Below are 20,992 nucleotides of genomic sequence, written 5' to 3' on the forward strand. Positions count from 1 at the left end.
TTTTTCTGTGTACAGATGACAATGTTATCAAAACTATCCCCATTTACACGGATCCGCGTAAACAACTAGAAACACTGTATTACGCATGCCAGACAAGTAGTTGGCGATGTCACTTTGTAAAGAAAGATCACGTGCCTGCGCATACTTATTCTTTTACAGAGCACTTGCCTCACACATGCCTATCCACCTACAGTTTACTGCACTTTGATATTTTTATCATTATTTCCCTATAGCGGCTAATAAATCAGAAGTCTCGCACATTCACAAAAAACTGCGTTGAAAAATAAGGTGGATAGACTAAACATATAATGCGCATGTGCATGCCATCGCTGTTTTCACAGATTCATATTTTTGCAGTTTACATGGAGATGATCACAGTATCATTTTCAAAAACTTCCACTTTGAATCCCGTTTTCAAAAGTTTGCATTTCAGGCCACTAAAATGACGCTGTTGTGTAAATGAATGGCCAAAATGCATAAGAAATAACTAAATTCCAATGAAACCTGATAATATAAAATAAAAGCTAATTTACAATTAATAAAAATGTAATATTAATAAATTATATAATGCTAAAATAAAAATGGATATTAATTTTAAGATTTGATAGGATTCCACTGAACTGTCTGCTATTGGGTTTTTTACTTTTTATAAAAAAAATTATATCAAATAAAAAGTTTCACAAAAAACGATCACAAAAAAATATTAAAGGTGCCCTAGAATTAAAAATTTAATTTACCCTGGCCTAGTTGAATAACAAGAGTTCAGTACATGGAAATCTCAAACTCCATTGTTTCCTCCTTCTTATATAAATCTCATTTGTTTAAAAGACCTCTGAAGAACAGGCGAATCTCAACATAACACTGACTGTTACGTAACAGTCGGGCTCATTAATATGTATGACCCCAATATTTGCATATGCCAGCTCATGTTCAAGGCATTACACAAGGGGCAGCCAGTATTACATCTGGATCAGTGCACAGCTGAATCATCAGACTAGGTAAGCAATAGCGAAAAATGGCAGATGGAGCAATAATACCTGACATGATCCATGATAACATGATATTTTTAGTGATGCATATGCATATATCATTGCATATGTTTATGCAATGATAGAGTCGAGAGCTCGGGAGGGGGCGGAGAGCGCGAGCAATTAAAGGGGCCGCAACCTGAATCGGCGTATTTCTAATTATGCCCCAAAATAGGCAGTTAAAAAATTAATAAAAAAAAAAATATATGGGGTATTTTGAGCTGAAACTTCACAGACACATTCAGGGGACACTTATATGACATCTTGTAAAAAAACGTTCGATGACACCTTTAAAAAAATATTGTCCATTAACCAATAAGGTTTAATATAATACATTATAATACAATATAATATAATATAATTTAATATAATACATTGTGCATCCCAAGAATAGCTGAAAATTAAAGATGAAAAAAATCTAAATCAAGGCCAATGAAATAAGTAGGAAGCTGCCCATTTTAAGCTACTTTAGATTATTATTATCTGTTATTGTGGCTATGAAAAGGATTTGTTTTTTGGAAATCTGCTTAAATCAGCCAACCAAGAGAAGGGAAGCTTGCACTTGATGCTTTTGGTCATTCTCTCAAGCTCCACCCATGTGTTATGATGAGGGCGAGGCCACCACCCTGGGGCGGCTCATTGCAGAACCACTTCACAATACATTTTATATGACAGACATGGTTGACTACACTGTTATCAATGACTACAAAACACATCATTATGATAACCTCAAACAGCTGGAGTGCTGTCTCTTACAAATGAGGTCATTGTACCTCATAAAAACTCAGAATGTCATTCAGGACAACCTGAGCCCTTTCATTCAAAATATTTAGCCAAATAGCAAACTTTCTATTGCAATTCAGTTTTAAAGAGCTGTGGCCAATTTAATGGACATAAATGTTGTGTAGTGGAACACCTCCAGAAAATTTTACAAGACAGGTATAAAAACTAAAAATAGTAAACACGTGCCATGGCCTATTTAGTGTTGCGAAATGGATCATTTAGCTCAGTTCCTATGATGCACAATTCGCTGCCAAAATCTGTGGCATGTTCTGCCAAATCTGCTGCCGAACAAGCTCGGAGACATGCCGTCAAAGCCAGAACGAGATCTCAATCTCCTCTCTCAGTGATAGACATCTCCTGAACACCCTGCACGCCTACAGCACAATGCCATGTCTGGGCCGCAGCTGTGCAGACACAGAGGGCTCGTTCTCTTTCTCTTTTATGGAGTTGTTTCCGCCTGTAAGTGAGCTGAACCAAAGTTATCTGATGGAGCTGTGCACAAACCATTTTTTACCCTGTCTGGTAATCCCCTGTGATCTCTGGGAATAATATACTTCATAAGGTGGTAAAACCATTTAAATGGGGTTGCAAACGGCAGATAAAGGTCTATTCACACATGTAGCTATGTTTTCACAAAATGTGAAACAAATGGCTAATGAAAGGCTATTCGTACCAAGCAAATATTCATCATACCAGAGTTATTTTAGTACCATTAAGATATTATAGTTTTATATTAATATAGATATTATAGTTATGGTATAGTTTTTATTAATATTTCAAATTAGTTTTTCATCATTTTTTTTAATTCCATTTACATTTCAGTCATTTTATTGAATGTTTTTGTCATTTTTTTTCATTTTTTAAAAATTTTATATTTTTTATTCATTTTATTTCAGTTTTAGTTTTAGTCTAAAAAAAAAAATTAGAAATGTTTTCTAACCTTAAATGGCTAACCTTAACCCTGCATCAGACAATGAAAACTAAATTCACTCCAGTACAACAGGTGGCGCTGACTGATTAATGCTCCACAGAGGACAAGCAAAGACAAGACTTATGCTGCGTTCCAGATGAGGTTGGACTTGGAAATATCCCAAATTATATGTCCTACATCGGACCTCAGTGAGCTCCAGGCGATCAGATGACACCATCATGTTGACCATATGATGTCAACACAGCATAACAAGAGGAGCATATCGTGTTTTTGTATCAATTAGGGCAAAAACAGAATAAAAACAACATAAAAATGTTTGAAAACAGCTGATAAAAAGCAAAAACTAAGGTATAATTACATAAACTTAATGTCTAATGTTATTTTTTTTTTTTTTGCGTTTATGCTCACTGGAAGCAGGAGTGGCCAACATCTTGGAAGTGATGTCAAATGACACGTCTCACTGAAGTTGGGGTTGATCGATGTACCCCAAGTTCACAGATCGAATGTCCAACTATAAATGGTGTTCCAGACAATATTTCCAAAAATGGGTTGGGAAAAAAAATCCAAAATCTGAGCTGTCTGGAACGCAGCATTAGGCTGTGTCCGAATTCGCCCCCATAGGGCACTATTTGAGGGGACAGCCATTTGTAGTTGTGTCCGACTCCGAAACCATAGTGGAAGTTAACGCGCAACAACAAGTGTACAACCAACGTACAATCAAAGGCTACCCATAATGCACTGTGTGAGTCGTGCACCAAATGAATTCCCACATCTGCCCAGAAAATGGCAAACACATTTGAATCATCCATCCAACTTTCTAAACCGCTGGTCCAATGTGGGTCCAGCATAATATTATACATGTATAATATTACGGGGGTATGGTTGCAAAGCTGAAACTTAAAGAATTGACAGAAGGGAACCACCAGGAGTGGCTTAATTTGACACAACACGGGAAACCTCACCCGGCCCTGACATGGAAAGGATTGACAGATTGATAGATTTTAGACACAAACTGACCACCAACTTTCAAATGCCATCTATTTTTTAGCTCAACTATCATAGAACGGAACGCACAGGATTGTGGGACATCAAAGGCAGTAAAGGAAACATCTATGCTGCCTTCATAAATCTAACAGAAGAAGGTATCTCAGGAGACAGGAAGTGAAGCTGGAAGTAGATTCAGACATGTCTTGATACCTTCTTACCTTGGAATGCATCCTCCGAAGGCAGCATTTTTCAGCTTTTGGACGCAGCCTCTAATACCACCAATAAAAATAAAAACCTGTTCTAAGACTGATATTGACCTGATGTTTTTGTATTGGTAACGTGAATGTTTAACATGTGAAATTAATTAAATATTTTATGCCGCAAATATCATTATGAGTACATTTTAGTATATCTAAACTGTAAGAAAAACTGTGCATGCATGTTGCCATTTCAGCCCACCAATTACGCTCACACACAACAGCCACATCTTCATGGCAAATTTAAGATGTACTTTTCCCACAGAAACCACAGATCAACTTCTCCGACTTGAGACCCCTTCATATCACAAATTAAATGCTTGAAAAAGGGCTCTACTCATCCTCAACAAGCTTCTAATTACCTGTGGCATCATGATATCAGCCTCTCAAGGACTGTTCTTGATCACTCACAGTCCTGTAATCTTCTGTTCTCCAGCCCTACTACTAAAACTCAGAAAAAAACATCACTCTCACTCACCAGAACAAGGGAATAGTTTTAAAATTGAGCTACCACACAGATTTTAGTCAGAATTTGCAACATTCTCAAATTGAGCTGGATAACAAGGCAGTGACAGCAGAAATGGGTCCTAAAATCGGGATACAAGTTAGCATTTTAGCACTTTCAGGTTTCGTCATCCTGAAGTTAATGGAATTTTTGAATGGGTTTTTTGGTTAAATGTCTGAAATACTGTCTGTGGTGAACACAAGCTCAAGATATTTACACGTTTTATTCTATGACATAAAATACATCATCAATACCGCTTGTGATTTTTCGTGTACTCATGTTTTTTTTTGTTTGTTTGTTTGTTTGTTTTTTTAAGTATTTACGTGTCCTGAAAAAAGTTGTTGCTAAGTGGCTTAAGTTTTCAGGAACATTAAACATCATTGCGCCAAACAGAAACTAATACTCACTAGTTTGCTTTTACAGCAAGTTGTGTTTACACACATGCTCTTGCAAAATATTCTAACTCAAACTTTCCAACTTGTAGACTTTAAATAAAGACTTGACAGCTGTCGGAAGCTTAGTGATGTTGACAGTGAAGTCATGCAACTGTGGTGTAGTTAATTTATAGTCTAACTTTAGATTTTTACTTTTGGAGATTGTATTTATCGTCTCAAAGTTCATAAAAGTTGTGTTTATTAGTGAAGATTATCATTATGAATAAAACTTGTAAGAATCTAACTTTTGTTGCTCACAGATCTTATTTTCTGCAATTATAGCCATAGGAAAAATCCCTTTTAACATTGTAATGCTAACTTTCAGTTTGGCCTACAAAAACATTTCACTGCAGGACTCATAGACAAATTCAAGATGGCGGATGAGGTTAGAGATAATTGCTAGTTTTCATTAATTACTGAGAAGTGAGAAGTATCAATTAAATTAATTCTGTGTTATTTACATTTTTTATTGTACCCAAAATTTGTGTGTGATGTGTATTTTTTTTTTTTGTTTGTTTATTAGCTTAGCAAAATGCTAACCTTAAACTCTCTGCGGAGTTGTAGTCTATGTAGAGAATTACAAATCGGCCTGAAGTATACCTTAGTTTTGATGCTTAGCATAAGTGTACACTTAGCGTATGTGTACACTTAAGGCTGATTTATACTTCTGCGTCTGACCTACGCCGGAGCCTCTGCGCCGTAGGCAATGTGTCCATTTTCATTTATACTTCTGCGTCATTGTCCGCATCGACGTCCATGCAGACCACTAGTTGGCAGTGTCCGCGGTGATGTTGAGTATCAAAACAAAAGCCGAAGAAGAAGCAGCTTGTCATGTACGTTGTCAGAGAAACGTATAAATAGAAACGGCAGAGAAGTGGCAAATGGGTAACGACTTCTGTTGCAGTTTGACTTCATGTGCTCGCTCTTCTCCTATTGCTCTGCGCCAGTTTTTTGACCCGCGCCAGTTTTTTGACCCGTCTTCTAGCAGACCAATCACAGCACTTGCGGTCCGCGTAGAATTGACACGTTGTTACATTTTTGAAGAGGTGCACGTCAGGCTATGTCATAGGCTACACATGGGACAAACAAAAGTATAAATCAGCCTTTAGCGTATGTGTACACTTAGCATACGTGTACAGCTGAACATATAGCCTTTAAAAACTATACTCCATTTGATAGCGTGTGCAAACACAAGCATTAATGTGCACTAGAAAGATTCATCTTTGTCCGTAGTGTTTGCACTATTTCTCTCCAAAAGTTATAACTAATAAAATTGTCCATTTACTAAATTGTGCGCACGATTAACTAATTCGTTCCCTCAATTTACTAAATCGTGCGCACAATTTACTATTTCCTTCCCTCAATTTATAAATCATGCGCCAGTGTTGCCGCCTTGTGGACAAACTAATTAGTGCAAAAAAAACCTCATATATACATATGAGAGTATGAGCAGTTAGAAAAATTGGCCTACACACATATAGATAAAGTTCGCATCACACGTTATGCATATACATACACTAGCATACACCAAAGTATAATTTGGGTTTAAGCAGTTCACTAAGCTCTGGTCTGCTAGGTTAACAAGGGACATGCATTATTCAATGTGCATTCCAAGCCAATGATGTTGACCCAAACTTGTTTCTGCTATCTGGAGAGCGCCTGGCATTATCATCATTACTCTAAATCGCCCATGGGTACCGTTTAAAAAAAAAAAAAACAGACCAGAATCAGTTAAGGTCTAAGTTAAGAATAGTGCTTTAAAAGGGTTAATGATAAACTTTCAAAAGACCTTATTCTCAAATGGCGCCAAATTATGGAACTTTGAACTCTTCACTGCACTGGACTGCAGCTGTTGTAAAAGCTGGAATCATGCTTACGCCAGATTACTGGAATCTGAAGGTTAACAACTCTGGTTTAACTTGTTGATCCCAGATGTGTGCTGTTCTTTTTGACGGTGAAACCTTACCGCAGAAATCTTACGCGCCCTGATGTTCCCGTGCTGGGAACGGCCTGCTAAAGGCTCAGTCATGCTGCGTTATCCACAGATAGCACTGAGAGCCAATAAAAGGCAGTGCTGATGTGGGGATCAGAGGTTTCTTATTCTGTTATGTGGCATGGCATGATCACATTACAAAAAGCCATCCATGTGAAACATCAGCATCAGTATTCCCCACACTCTCCTGCATTTTTCATAAAGCCTGAAACATCCCAGGATTGTGGTAGGCTCGGATGGATAAAGAGAAACTGTGGCAGGAAGTCCATTAACACTCGCATTTCCTATCTCAAACCAGACCCGCATGTTTCTGATTGTGTTGTTACGAGCGCTGAGAGACACAGTGCGGCTAAAAAAATAACCACGTGACTGTTGGGAGAAAGGAAACTAACTCAGACATATTGGCCACTGCTGACTCACAAAGTGCTCCCTAATCCGGTTATCCTCTTACGTGTTTAAAACCTGCTCAGCTGCACATGGTTAACTCAAAACACATGAAAAAAGTCCACATCTCTGAATACATGCAAATTAGTAGGTGAGTGCAACACAATAACAATTAGTAAATAATATATTAACAGGTGTGGTGATAAACCCAGGTGAGGAGAGTGAACAAGGCAGATGCTCCGCCCATCTGCTGAGTAAGCCTTCAGCTAGTCATGATTACTGTCAAGAAATGTTGTGTGATGTTAGTGAGACTATAGAGTGACTTAATCACTTATAAACAAGTTTGGCACTGGCAGATTAAGATGAACCTTGTACAACACTGCTAAAATACTCCTTTAAACATTTTCAACCAGTTTTTTTTATTTATTTATTTTTTTTTACAACCCAAATTCCAGAAATGTTGGGACTTTTTTATTTTATTTAAATAAAATGATAACATAACAAATGTTTAAACTAAGAAATTTTACACTTTTATCCACTAAACAAGCTCATTTTAAATTTGATGCCTGCTACAGGTCTCAAAAAAGTTGGCACGGGGGCAACAAATGACTGAAAAAGTAAGAAATTTTGAAAATATTCAGCTGGGAGAACATCTAGCAACTAATTAAGTTAAGTGATATCAGGTCTATAAACATGATTAACTATAAAAGCTAAGGGTCTTAGAGAGGCAGAGTCTCTCAGAAGTAAAGATGGGCAGAGCTGTGAAAGATTGTGAAATACTTTAAAAACAATCTTCCTCAATGTCAAATTGCAAAGGCTTTGCAAATCTCATCATCTACAGTGCATAACATCATCAAAAGATTCAGAGAAACTGGAGAAATCTCTGTGCGCAAGGGACAAGGCCATAGACCTTTATTGGATGTCCGTGGTCTTTGGGCCCTCAGACGACACTGCATCACTCATCGGCATGATTGTGTCAAAGACATTACTAAATGGGCACAGGAATACTTCCAGTAACCACTGTCAGTAAACACAATCCGCCGTGCCATCTGCAGATGCCAACTAAAGCTCTATCATGCAAAAAGGAAGCCATATGTGAACTGGTCCAGAAGTGCCATTGTGTCCTGTGGGCCAAGGCTAATTTAAAATGGACTGTTTTAAAGCCCTTTTTCAAGCATTTAAAGAAAAGTGTTCTATGGTCAGACAAGTCCAAATTTGACATTCTTGTTGGAAATCGCGGACGCCGTGTCCTCAGGGCTAAAGAGGAGGGAGACCTTCCAGCGTGTCATCAGCATTCAGTTCAAAAGGCAGCATCTCCGATGGTATGGGGGTGCATAAATGCAAACGCTATGGGCAGTTTGCATGTTTTGGAAGGCACTTTGAATGGTGAAAGGTATATAAAGGTTTTAGAGCAACATAATGCACCCCTCCAGACGACGTCTATTTCAGGGAAGGCCTTGTGTATTTCAGTAGGACAATACAAAACCACATACTGCCGCTATTACAACAGCTTGGCTTTGTCGTAGAAGAGTCTTGGTGCTGAATTGGACTGCCTGCAGTCCAGATCTTTTACCTATAAAGACAAATATGTCAAAGACGACCACAAACTCTTCAGTAGCTGGAAACCTATATCAGGCATGAATGGGACCAAATTTCAACACCAAAACTTCAGAAACTCATAACTTCAATGCCCAGACGTCTTCACACGGTTTTTGAAAAGAAGAGGAGATGCTACACCATGGTAAACATGCCCCTATCCCAACTATTTTGAGACCTGTAACAGGCATCAAATTTGAAACATGCTCATTTTGTGCATAAAAATGTCAAATTTCTCAGTTTAAACATTTATGTTATCTATGTTCTATTGTGAGTAAAATATTGGCTCATGTGATTTTAAAGTCATTTAGTTTTCATTTCATTCAAATTTAAAAAAAATGTCCCAACATTTCCGGAATTCAGGTTGTACTTTGTAATTTAATTAAATGTCTTAACATAAAATGTCTTAAGACACTTTTAATTGTATATTACAAAACAAATATTTTACTTTAAGAAATATTGTTTTTAAAATATTTCTTAAAATTAATTTATTATTAGAAATATTTATTTATTTTCATTTCTAAAATGAAACAAAACTAAATATAAAAAAATGTTTAAATTAAATTAAAACTTTCCTAAAATAAAATAAAATAAAATATTTTTTCATATTATTTTACTTTTACAGTTTTAAAGATTTCATTCAGGGTGAACATTACATATGTCCTTTTTTCTTTTTTGTATTTACATAAAAGCAAATCAGCTCATTCAAGACCTCCTACTGAACAGGACCTAAGGACTGAACTTGGCTGCAGAGCAAAGCACAGCAGGAGGGAATCTTCCTCTGCCATTTAAACATGCCTGAACAAGATGACCTGTTTGTCTGTTTGTGAGAAACAGCACATTTTGTTGTCTTATAGGTATGCACCTTAAAAAAGAAGCAAAGCAGGTCATGCTCTAACACACATAATCGCTGCCTGCTCACCCTGAACCAGACCAGACCTGCTGCACAATGCCAAGTACACAAGTCAAGGTCTTTAGTAGAGTCTTAGTCAGACTAACATGGTAGGGCTAGCAAAAGTGTAGTAGTGAAAATGTGCTCAAACTGATCATAACTGCAGCATCGCCCTTTCTACTTAATTAGAGGCATTATTGCTTGTAAAGGTTTCAACCATCTCCACCTTGTTCATTATGCACAATGTAATAATTTAGAACCAGCCCAACTTGACACAAAAGTCCTGCAGTCCTTCTGGAAAACCTTGCCTAAGAGTTGGCCCAAAAATGTTTTTATACGCCTATATTATACAATAAGATGTTAGACAGCCTACTTTTAAATAGTTAACGTTCATTATAGAAGTTTGCAGCACACTTTCAGAGTTCCTCTGAAACCCTCCACCTTCCCCAGCTCCACCTGTATGGATCAGCTATGGATAATTTTATATATATGCTATTTGTACTGAAGGAGCATGTCTTACATTCTCACAGCAGCGTATCGGTGTATGTACTGGCAGTAGCAAGTTCCTGTACTTGCTCTGCAGCAGCAGCAATAACCTATAACAACAGCAATAATCAAAAGCAGCAGCAATATCATCAGCAGTGTGGCAGATCTACAAACCCGATTCCAAAAAAGTTGGGACACTACAAATTGTGAATAAAAACAGAATGCAATGATGTGGACGTTTCAAATTTCAATATTTTATTCAAAATACAACATAGATGACATATCAAATGTTTAAACTGAGAAAATGTATAATTTTAAGGGAAAAATAAGTTGATTTTAAATTTCATGGCATAAACACAATCAAAAAAGTTGGGACAAGGCCATGTCTACCACTGTGTGGCATCCCCTCTTCTTTTTATAACAGTCTGCAAACATCTGGGGACTGAGGAGACAAGTTGTTCAAGTTTAGGAATAGGAATGTTGTCCCATTCTTGTCTAATACAGGCTTGTAGTTGCTCAACTGTCTTAGGTCTTCTTTGTCACATCTTCCACTTTATGATGTGCCAAATGTTTTCTATGGGTGGAAGATCTGGACTGCAGGCTGGCCATTTCAGTACCCAGATCCTTCTTCTACGCAGCCATGATGTTGTAATTGATGCAGTATGTGGTCTGGCATTGTCATGTTGGAAAATGCAAGGTCTTCCCTGAAAGAGACGACGTCTGGATGGGAGCATATGTTGTTCTAGAACTTGGATATACCTTTCAGCATTGATGGTGCCTTTCCAGATGTGTAAGCTGCCCATGCCACACGCACTCATGCAACCCCATACCATCAGAGATGCAGGCTTCTGAACTGAGCGCTGATAACAACTTGGGTTGTCCTTGTCCTCTTTAGTCCGGATGACATGGTGTCCCAGTTTTCCAAAAAGAACTTCAAATTTTGATTCGTCTGACCACAGAACAGTTTTCCACTTTGCCACAGTCCATTTTAAATGAGCTTTGGCCCAGAGAAAATACCTGCCCTTCTGGATCATGTTTAGATATGGCTTCTGTTTTGACCTATAGAGTTTTAGCTGGCATTGTGTTCACCGACAATGTTTTCTGGAAGTATTCCTGAGCCCATGTTGTGATTTCCATTACAGTAGCATTCCTGTATGTGTTGCAGTGCCATCTAAGGGCCCGAAGATCACGGGAATCCAGTATGGTTTTCCGGCCTTGACCCTTATGCACAGAGATTGTCCCAGATTCTCTGAATCTTAGGATGGTATTATGCACTGTAGATGATAACTTCAAACTATTTGCAATTTTTCTCTGATAAACTAATTTCTGATATTGCTCCACTATTTTTCGCCACAGCATTGGGGGAATTGGTGATCCTCTGCCCATCTTGACTTCTGAGAGACAATGCCACTCTTAGAGTCTCTTTTTATACCCAATCATGTTGCCAACTTACCTAATAAGTTGCAAATTGGTCCTCCAGCTGTTCCTTATATGTACATTTAACTTTTCCGGCCTCTTATTGCTACCTGTCCCAACTTTTTTGGAATGTGCAGCTCTCATGAAATCCAAAATGAGCCAATATTTGCCATGACATTTCAAAATGTCTCACTTTTACCATCTGATATGTTATCTATGATATGTTATCTATGTTATCTAAGTTTATGAGATTTGTAAATTATTGCAGTCTTTTTTTATTCACAATTTGTATAGTGTCCCAACTTTGCCATGCTAAAAATCTTCCAAGGAGTTGTCATGATTGAAATACATTTTATTTTATTTTATTTTATTTTATTTAGTTTATTTTTTAACTCATAGCATTTCTCTGTACAAAATATATGATATTTTATATGGTATTTTTGTCCTTTTAGGAGCTAGGCATTCACTTTTTTCCCAGTGGAAAACAAATGCTTGGACATTCTGCCTAAGATCTCCTGTTGAGATTCAAGGAAGAGAGGAAATATGAATGAAATTGTGTTGAGAAAAGATGGGCCGAAGAGCTCCGACACACTGAGAAAACAGTCGGCTGACAAACAAAAAACGATCGACGGCCAACTGTCGGCTTGGTGTGTTCCGGGCTTTATAAGAACAATGTACATTATACAACACCACATCGTAACTTGCACTCTACCACACTTAAAGGTGCAATATGTAATATTGACAGCTAGCAGATGAAAGGGTACTGAAAGGGCATTTAATATGCCTCTTAAAAAGCTTTTTAGATGGATCTTGAAGCTTTTTAGGTCAAGTAGAATCTGCAATCTCTGACTCAGTTCGTTTGCTGGCTTCCATGGCTGCAAAATGTTTTCCACCAATGGCAACCCAGGGTGTCGAAATACTATTGGGTGAATTGGCAGAGGGCGGGATCACACAGTCCAAAACAATAACAGACATTCCGACACGGAATGCACACGGAACAAATAACTGGCTGTAGCATTGTTTTTTGTAGAAACAAGACATGTAAACTTAGCATGTTACCTAAATATCTGCAAACATATTATGGTATTTTTATGCTTTAGTACAGTAATAAAAAACAAACAAACAAACAAAAACATACAGCACCTTTGAAGTGAAATCACATGTGATGCAATCAATGAGTCAATGAGAACATATATAATGTTTGATATACATTTATATGTGGAGCAGGATTTGGGACCAATGATATTCCACAGTGGGCAGGGCTACCCAGTGTGATGCTGCAGAAAAAGAGTATAAGCCAAGTGATAAACAAAATGTCATGCAGCTCATTGTGGCTCTAAAACTGCATGGAAGAAATAGACTTCATTGTTTATTTTATCGATGTAGTGCATTGTATCTGGTTAGGACACGGTATTAGCAGTGTTTGGAGACTGAAGAAAATAGGTCATTGCTTGTCATTGGGCAGGAAGCAAGAGGTTGGTCCCTAAAGTCTTAAACACACAAGTGGATCACAAGATTTCTCTCATGTTCATTTAATTAGAAAAGGACTAAAACACATTGTGGAAGGAAGTGGATTAAACAAAAGTAGGATTTGACAAAAACATTGAACAGACCCTTGGAAAACATACAAACACATTGAAGTCTTTTTAATGAACGAGAATGCCAAAAACCTTGTCCTTCAAAGTCCTAATTCTAAACAACTTGCATTGCAGATGCTTGAAGTGAAAATGGCCTTATTTTGAAGAACTAGAACAGCCGGTGCTGACACTCCAGGGGACATCAGCAATGAGTTCCACCCAGCACAGATTCTGGGTCAGAAGCAACCCAGTTCTGCATCTGTATTAGAAGTTAGGAGAAAGACACAGAACTTTCATGTACACCTGGGTCTTAAGACATTCAGTGAAGGTGAGGTAAACACCACAACAGCAAAAACAGGCACTTACCACAAGTATAAAACATATGCACACATTATGTTAAACCTTGGATGGCTATGCAACCAACATATAATCATGAGAGAGAAGATATGGCTTCTGAGGGTCAAAGTTTTTGAGTAATGAAGCAAATCTGAGAGTCTCTCATTCAAAAAGGCTATAAGGAGCAGTTGGAAACTAAATGAAAATTGAGTCCTTATTTTTTTACCATCATGTCTATTGAATACTGTAAGATAGGGTTGTGCAGAGAGACGACAGAAGTCACATATCACCGATGGCTAATGCCTTTGACGATAATTGGCTCGTTTTCCCATTAATGTGTTAATTATTATTAAATCAAATTAATATTAGGACCTACAATTCATTTGCCTTCCTAATTTCAAAACGACATCACCACATAACCACACCTGGGACACCGACACGCATGTATGAGGATTGAAGACTCCTCAAAGAAACTGGTTTTTAAAACAGACTACAAAACTACATCCCACATCAAAATTGAATTTCAAATGCATCTATTCACAAACTGTCAAGAGTGCTTGTTATAAAAGAGACGGGTCATTCTTATACAGTTTTTGTTTAAGCCACGATGAAAACAGCATTGTTCATCAGCGTTTTGTTTTGTTTCCATAGCACATTCACAAAACATCTAACGTCACTAATAACAATACAATTACACATACGATATGACTATGGAGCATATCACCCAATACTACTGAACAACTTTCTTTCCTCTGTTGCTAACAAAAGAAGAATATGATAGCAAAATGTTTATTTCCATACAATATGAATGGTGTGCATGGATGTCCAGTGTTCAGTGCTTCCCACACATAGACTTTACTTGGGCGGGCCGCCCAAGTATATTTGGAGACACATTTTTGCTTTTATTATTTTTATCCTCTTATACTTTTATATCCGCGCAAGATAATGAAACCATCCGCGATTGATAAACTAGTCGTTTCATACCTGCTCATTACATGTGCGTCAGAACTGTTTACTCCCGCTAACATTCCCACAGGCGCTGCATTTTGCAAAGTCACAAGGCGACGCTGTTGCGCGTTCTACAAGCTTGTGCAACAGTGCTTCAGTCTGCTTCAAAGTGATTCTCAATCAATGAAAAGCGCAGATTTATGCCAAACGATTGCTAAGGAACTCAAGTTGATGAATTATTACAAAGTCTACTTCATGACCTTTATATAAAATGTTTTAGACGATTGTAAGAATCTGAAGGATCAGCCTGCAATAGTACAGACATTTCAAAATAAGAGTCCCGGTGTATTTCGGGCTTGTTTATAATTAAAAGTCACACGCTAAGTTTTTTCTTTTTCTTTTGGGCATTATTGGTATTTTGGTTATACAATAAATTGTATTTAATTTGATTTCCATTTAATTCATAGTAAATTATTGTAGTCTCCCCAACAGGAAGAAAAGACTAATCAGAACATTATTTGACACATATATTATTAATTTTACTAGTAAAATGTGTGTCCCATTCACTGAGAGAGACACTATATGACAGCAAGGAGACCATAGGAAAAGGTGAATCATTTAAATGTTGTAATTTTGCATAATTTACAATGCATAATAGTGCATAATATTAGTATGTAATTAAATGTAATATGCTATGTAATTAAAATGAATTTCAATAAATAAAAATACTATTAAAAATCACACATTATTGGTTTGTCACATGTAGTAGACCATTTTTGTGCCGTGGGTAATAGGAGGATTTTTCGCCCGGCTACCACCACAAGTATATTTCAAACCTGTGGGAAGCAATGGGGTTGTTATTGTTCATTAAAACTAGTCTAAAACTATTAAAAATCGGTAATTGAAATAAAGCTGAAATAATAAAATGAAATATAAATATTATATGAAGAAATTAGAAATATTGCCTTGGGAACTAACTGAAATACATATTTTTAAGTTGAGGTATTTAAGCTGAAATAAAAATAAAATAAAGCTAAAGAGAAATATTAAAAAAGCTAATAAAATGACAAAAGCACATAACTGAAAACTAAAAATATATAACTATAATAGTACATAAATAATACTAAAATGACAGTGCGACTGTTATACAATATTTTCAATCTTTTCCAGTGAATAACAACATAAATTTTGGTCTGTTCCCCATACAAAGCAATTGTATGACTTCAGAACACTTAGAAAATAGAGCACGAGTCATAGGCTACTTTTAGTGGCATTTTTTTTTCCATTTTTGTAACTTCAAAGACCATAGTCACTAGTCGCTTACACTGTATGGAACAACATTAGAGTGAGTAAATGCTGAAATACTAAATTTTTTGGGGTAACTAGCCCTTTAAGACTGGAATTATGGTCTACTTTTTCACTTCAGCGTAAAACATTATTTGAGTTAAGGAGACATAATGACAATTTACGAGCCCTCTATTGACCTTGTAAGCTTCTCCCTCAAAGCTTTGTCACCCTTAGAGAGCTCTAAATATTTAAGTTCACCCCAGCACTGCAGCATTTAGGAAAAGACACCTGGTGACACAAAAATCTCAATAGAGTTAGAAATTTATATATCTATTTTTACACTTTCTTCTGAAAGCTTCTCAGACACACCATTCTCTACTTCTACCCCACATCACTATGACACTGGCTGGTTTTTATTTAGTACCCACGTTAGTTTTAAGACAATGCTCCTGATGTTCTTTTTTTTTTCTGCAGTGATATCATGTTTTAGCCCACCCACTATCAGCACACCTGGAGCGTCAGCTGTTCTTTGGCTCCAAATCAAGCCACATCATGGAAACACGGATGACAGTGCAGGTAACAAAAGAACATGTATAAACAGCAGCATGTTAAAAACAGAAATTTGGCCTCTCTGATGAATGAGGGGGATTCGTTTTTCAGACAGGATGATGATGGAATCTTACAAGCACTCGGTCACCACAGAACAAAAGACTTAATTGAAGCCCTTTCAGTGGTTCTGACACAGGGAATGGAATGGAAGTGTGTGGCAAACATGGCAAACACTTAGTCTCTGAAGAAGTCTTGCTGTTTTTCTTCAATTATTCAGTCATACAATTGCTTTACATACACAATTTTAACAGGGATAGGCCACCTTTTTTTCCATTTAAAACAAACCAAAAAGTTAACTACTATATAATCAATATAATGAAAATGAATAAGAACTGAGACTGTCAAGCACCAAAATGACAAAAAAAAACAACATAAAAGTATATATGACTGCTCTATTACACTTCTTCTGAAGAAATAACCAGTGTTCTGTTTGGAACAGACTGATATTTAAGTCTATACACTTTTGTGAACACAATCATTCAATTTATTGAAAAGATTCAGCTCCAAAATGATTCGTTCATGAACCCGACATCAAATCTACAGCCCCATAGCAAAGGAAGTCATATTTTACCCTAGTTTGCAGTCTGAATTGAAAGTAAAGACCTAAAAAGGGCATGCCAGGCAAGAAAACACATCTTTCTATTGATTTGTCCTCATTGGTTGCATGCAAAAACATACAGCAAAACCATTGTAGTCCGATTCACAGATTAATAACTCTTTTGAGCAGGTCTTTGAAATGAATGATTCGAAAAGTCACAAACTTATCTGTTAAATAAATAGCAATTGAACTGTATATTTTGGGCTTTATTGTTCAAATGTAAAATTAATATTTTCATTATGTGCCAAGTTGGCAGGTTCTCTGGATAATTTACCACAAGAGCTGAGAGAAAATTTATTTTATAAGCTAAATTAACTTTATAACTGAAATATACCCAAATGAATCACAAAGGAATCATTTCAGGAAACGTGTACCAACCAAGTGTGTCGCACAAATCATGAAAAATGAAGCCAAAACATTTTGACCGCCCCCAGGTGGCTGGATACAGTAAAGGTCATAAACCCTGCCCTCTCCATGTAATCTAATGGGACATGAGACAAATTAAAAACAATCAAATTACACTTCAGATCATTTTTTCCAAAATTTGTTTGTCACTTTAGATAGTTTTTATCACACTGATGTGTTCAAGTGTTCGGTTTTTTTTAAATAAGTTTGGTTTTAGTTAATTATTCAATCTATAAAAACAGGGGTGTGACATCATGATTGACAGCTGTGATTGACAGCTTCTCTGAGCGAAGTAGTCACTGAGGCACCAACGGACTTTTATTGGGATTTTTGGGAGCTTTAATTTCTACATTTCCATAACTGTTTATCTTACACCGACATAATGAGTTGTTCTGCAGTAAACTATACTAACAGATTTTGCGAGAGTGTGGGCGGGGCCTAGATACAGCAGCTCTCACTACTGCGCAGACTTGGGTTCCAAGATGTCAGCACCATTTGGGACATTGGCAGCTTCGCTTTTCTGTAATGCAAGAGAGTGAACGTGTGTCGAGTTACGTCATGTTACACTCCTCGACCTATCAAAAGTTACATTTTGGTCTGTTCTTCACACAAAGCTAATGTATGACTTCAGGAGACATGGAATGTATTGTTAAATAAATAATATGTTGAATCACAAATGATGACAGAATGTTAATTTTTCAGAAAGGCAGTGCACTTAACTTACACAAGAAGTTCACTAAAGGAGCTCATTGTGGAAGGAATGCTAACCAAGTAATTTTACAACTCAGGTGTCGCCAGCAGGCTGTCTGTGTTAATCATACCTGTGTAATAAACATGTACCCCATTCTCAGTCTCTACACATCTCAATTTTTTATAAGGGGGGCCAGAGCACCCTCAGCCACGCTTCACCCTCCTTAAAGAGTTTTGAGGGAGGATGATGCTGAGGTTTGTTTTGGCCGTTGGCCTTGTTTTATCAGTCCAGCCCCAGCAGTGTGGGGGCAGAGGAAGCACCATGTCTATATGCCTCCCCACAGTTAGATTGTGACTCTCAGATTACAGTGCACTAAGGACAGCAACATCAACGCTGTAGAGAGAGCACACACCGCCACTAAAACCACAGGCCCAAACATAGACACTGCTGGACATCCCTGCAACAAATCAAACTGCTTTAGAGAGGTCAAACAGCGGGAAACTATCAAATGAGGAAATCTGGTTATAAACAACTGCATTTATACAAATGCTGAGCTCAACAAAAAACACAGTTCTATTTTACACAAAATCTTGATACTTATGCATGTATGATTTTCCATACGAGGCAAAAAGTATATGGCAGCAATTAAAAAAAGTGCACATTTCTTAAGGGTGTGAGGCACTTGGTTTAATGTTACTGAATATTTACTTTACCAGGAAGCCACAGAATTCAGAGAATTGCTGAGTTATTGAAAGGATATGAAACAGGCCTTTCAACGTTGACCACCTGTCTACACCCAGTCTGTCTAACAACACCAGAATCCATAGAACTCAAGTCCTGTGAGCTGCCAACTTTAAATATTTACATCAACAATAAATTCAAGAGGAATGTAATTAAACATCTGACTAAAAAAGTTACACTAGATTGTAAATTGTCGCATTTCTTCTTTTTTTTTCTTTTTTTTTTGTCGCATTTGCAATCATTCTAGTTGCAGTCTAAAGCCCCCTGCATGGATAAAATTAAGAGCAAGTTAGTTTTAAATAAATATTCCACATTCAATACAAGTTATGATAAATTTGCCACACTCATGTTGATTAACCCTTAAATGCATGACTGTTTCGCCAATCATTCTTACATATTCGGGTCTTTATCGACCCAAATCTAGATCTAACACGGAAGGATCTCTACCTGTCGCGATAATATAAAACTCTTCTGATATTAAAGTAAAAATTACAGAAGAATAAAATAAATCATATTTGTTACCTTTTGGAGCTTGAAAGGGCTCCGTTTGAGCAAATGTTTTGTGTCATCATCAGTTTCCTTGTCAGAGCTCATTTCCCAGTAAATTCAGCAAATAATAGGCTATTTTTATGTTTGAGGTCACAGATATGAGCCCATTCGCGATCTCAAACATATTCTCAAAACTATATAATTTTCAACATCTTCAAAATCAATATTTTGATCGCTAACAGCTTCACCAGATCCATCCAGTAACAGTTACAGTCATATTTGATTGTGTTCAGTACTTGCTCGCTGAGCCATTTCAGGTTTTTCTTATTATTTTGTTTTCTGTCTGAATGAGTCGTCACTTCAGCATTGTGTATCAGACATTGCCACCTTGTGGATTAAAGGTGAATTACGCTTATTCCATCATCTAAGATTCAATTATTGTTGTGCAGAAAAAATATACGTACACTGATACACACCTCGGGTCGTTAACGACCCTATACAATTTTTACAAAAAATTAATACAAAAATAGGCATTCTTTTATAATTTTATGATTTTTTTCTTGTTATATTCTTTATAATAAATTGATTGAAGAATACCAAGAAGGCTAATGTCTAACTTTAAAAAATGAACGAGGAGGAGGGTAGTGAATGATGTCCCGAGTCACTAAAGACCCGAGGTATGCATTTAAGGGTTAACACAAATTAATTTTCACTTGTCAAAAAAAAAACATTTTGGTTTACAATGAGGCACTTGCAATAGAAATAAATGGGGCCAATCCATACAACATTAAAACACTCAGTAAAGCCACAAAATATAAACAATATGATTGTAACGTGATTTTAGTATATAGTATAGACGGCATTAACGGCAACAACATAAACATATGTTTTGTGGCCCAAACTTAACTTCCGCTAGACTTGGGCCAGGCGTGTAACCATGGCAGTGCGTGTGCATCAGATGAAACCATCTATAGAGTAGAGTAATGTAAAGGTACCATTTCATTTTTTTGTTTTGTTTTCACTTTTTACTATTACAATCTGACACCATAAACCTTAAAACAGCCATAAAAATGAGAACTTTACAGCTCAAATATTAAAGAAGTTAATATGAATTAAAAGTTAATATAAATGTTTTTATAAAATTATAAACTTCATAATTCCACTTTTAAATCCCATTAACTTTCATAAAATAACCTCATTCACTTTATATGTGCCATACCATAACTGCAATTTTTTTATTTTTTGCTTTTTTAAAGAAATGGAGGGACAAAGTGAAATATTTTTTGTGGTTATCAATATTATGCCACAAATGCTTGACTCGTATTGAAGCCAGAATATTCCTTTAGTTATATTTGAGAACGTTAGTGAACTTAGTTGGACGCACTTTCTTATATGCAAGTGTTAATAAAACACTAACCAACCATCCAGATTCTCAATATCCTGGGAGGAAAGTTGTGGAATGCACCAGCAACCCTCAATGAATTAAGAAAACTACAACTATTCAAAAGCACCCTGAGGATGACCTGTTCCTTGACCCTGGGGGAATAAAGAAGGTCAAGGGGCCTCCAAGAGGAGAAAGACCTCATGGCTTCGTGGCCCTGAGGAAAGGCCAATGATTT

The 20,992-nt window shown here is 36.8% G+C and overlaps 1 protein-coding gene across 6 annotated transcripts in view; it reads right to left on the reverse strand.

Annotated features, from left to right (window-relative positions):
* Nucleotides 1-20,992, reverse strand: part of daam1b (dishevelled associated activator of morphogenesis 1b) — a 110,460-nt gene that overhangs the window by 73,487 nt on the left and 15,981 nt on the right. The window contains exon 1 of one of the 6 annotated variants that reach the window (XM_067383653.1): nt 4,349-4,367. The exons of the other annotated variants lie outside the window; for them this stretch is intronic. The gene's annotated coding sequence lies outside the window, so the exon portion shown is untranslated. Of the gene's footprint in view, nt 1-4,348; nt 4,368-20,992 lie in introns of those variants that run through there. 6 annotated transcript variants of the gene reach the window in all.

Source organism: Chanodichthys erythropterus, chromosome 4 (genome assembly GCF_024489055.1).
Source record: "Chanodichthys erythropterus isolate Z2021 chromosome 4, ASM2448905v1, whole genome shotgun sequence".
In the NCBI taxonomy this organism is placed as follows: domain Eukaryota; kingdom Metazoa; phylum Chordata; class Actinopteri; order Cypriniformes; family Xenocyprididae; genus Chanodichthys; species Chanodichthys erythropterus.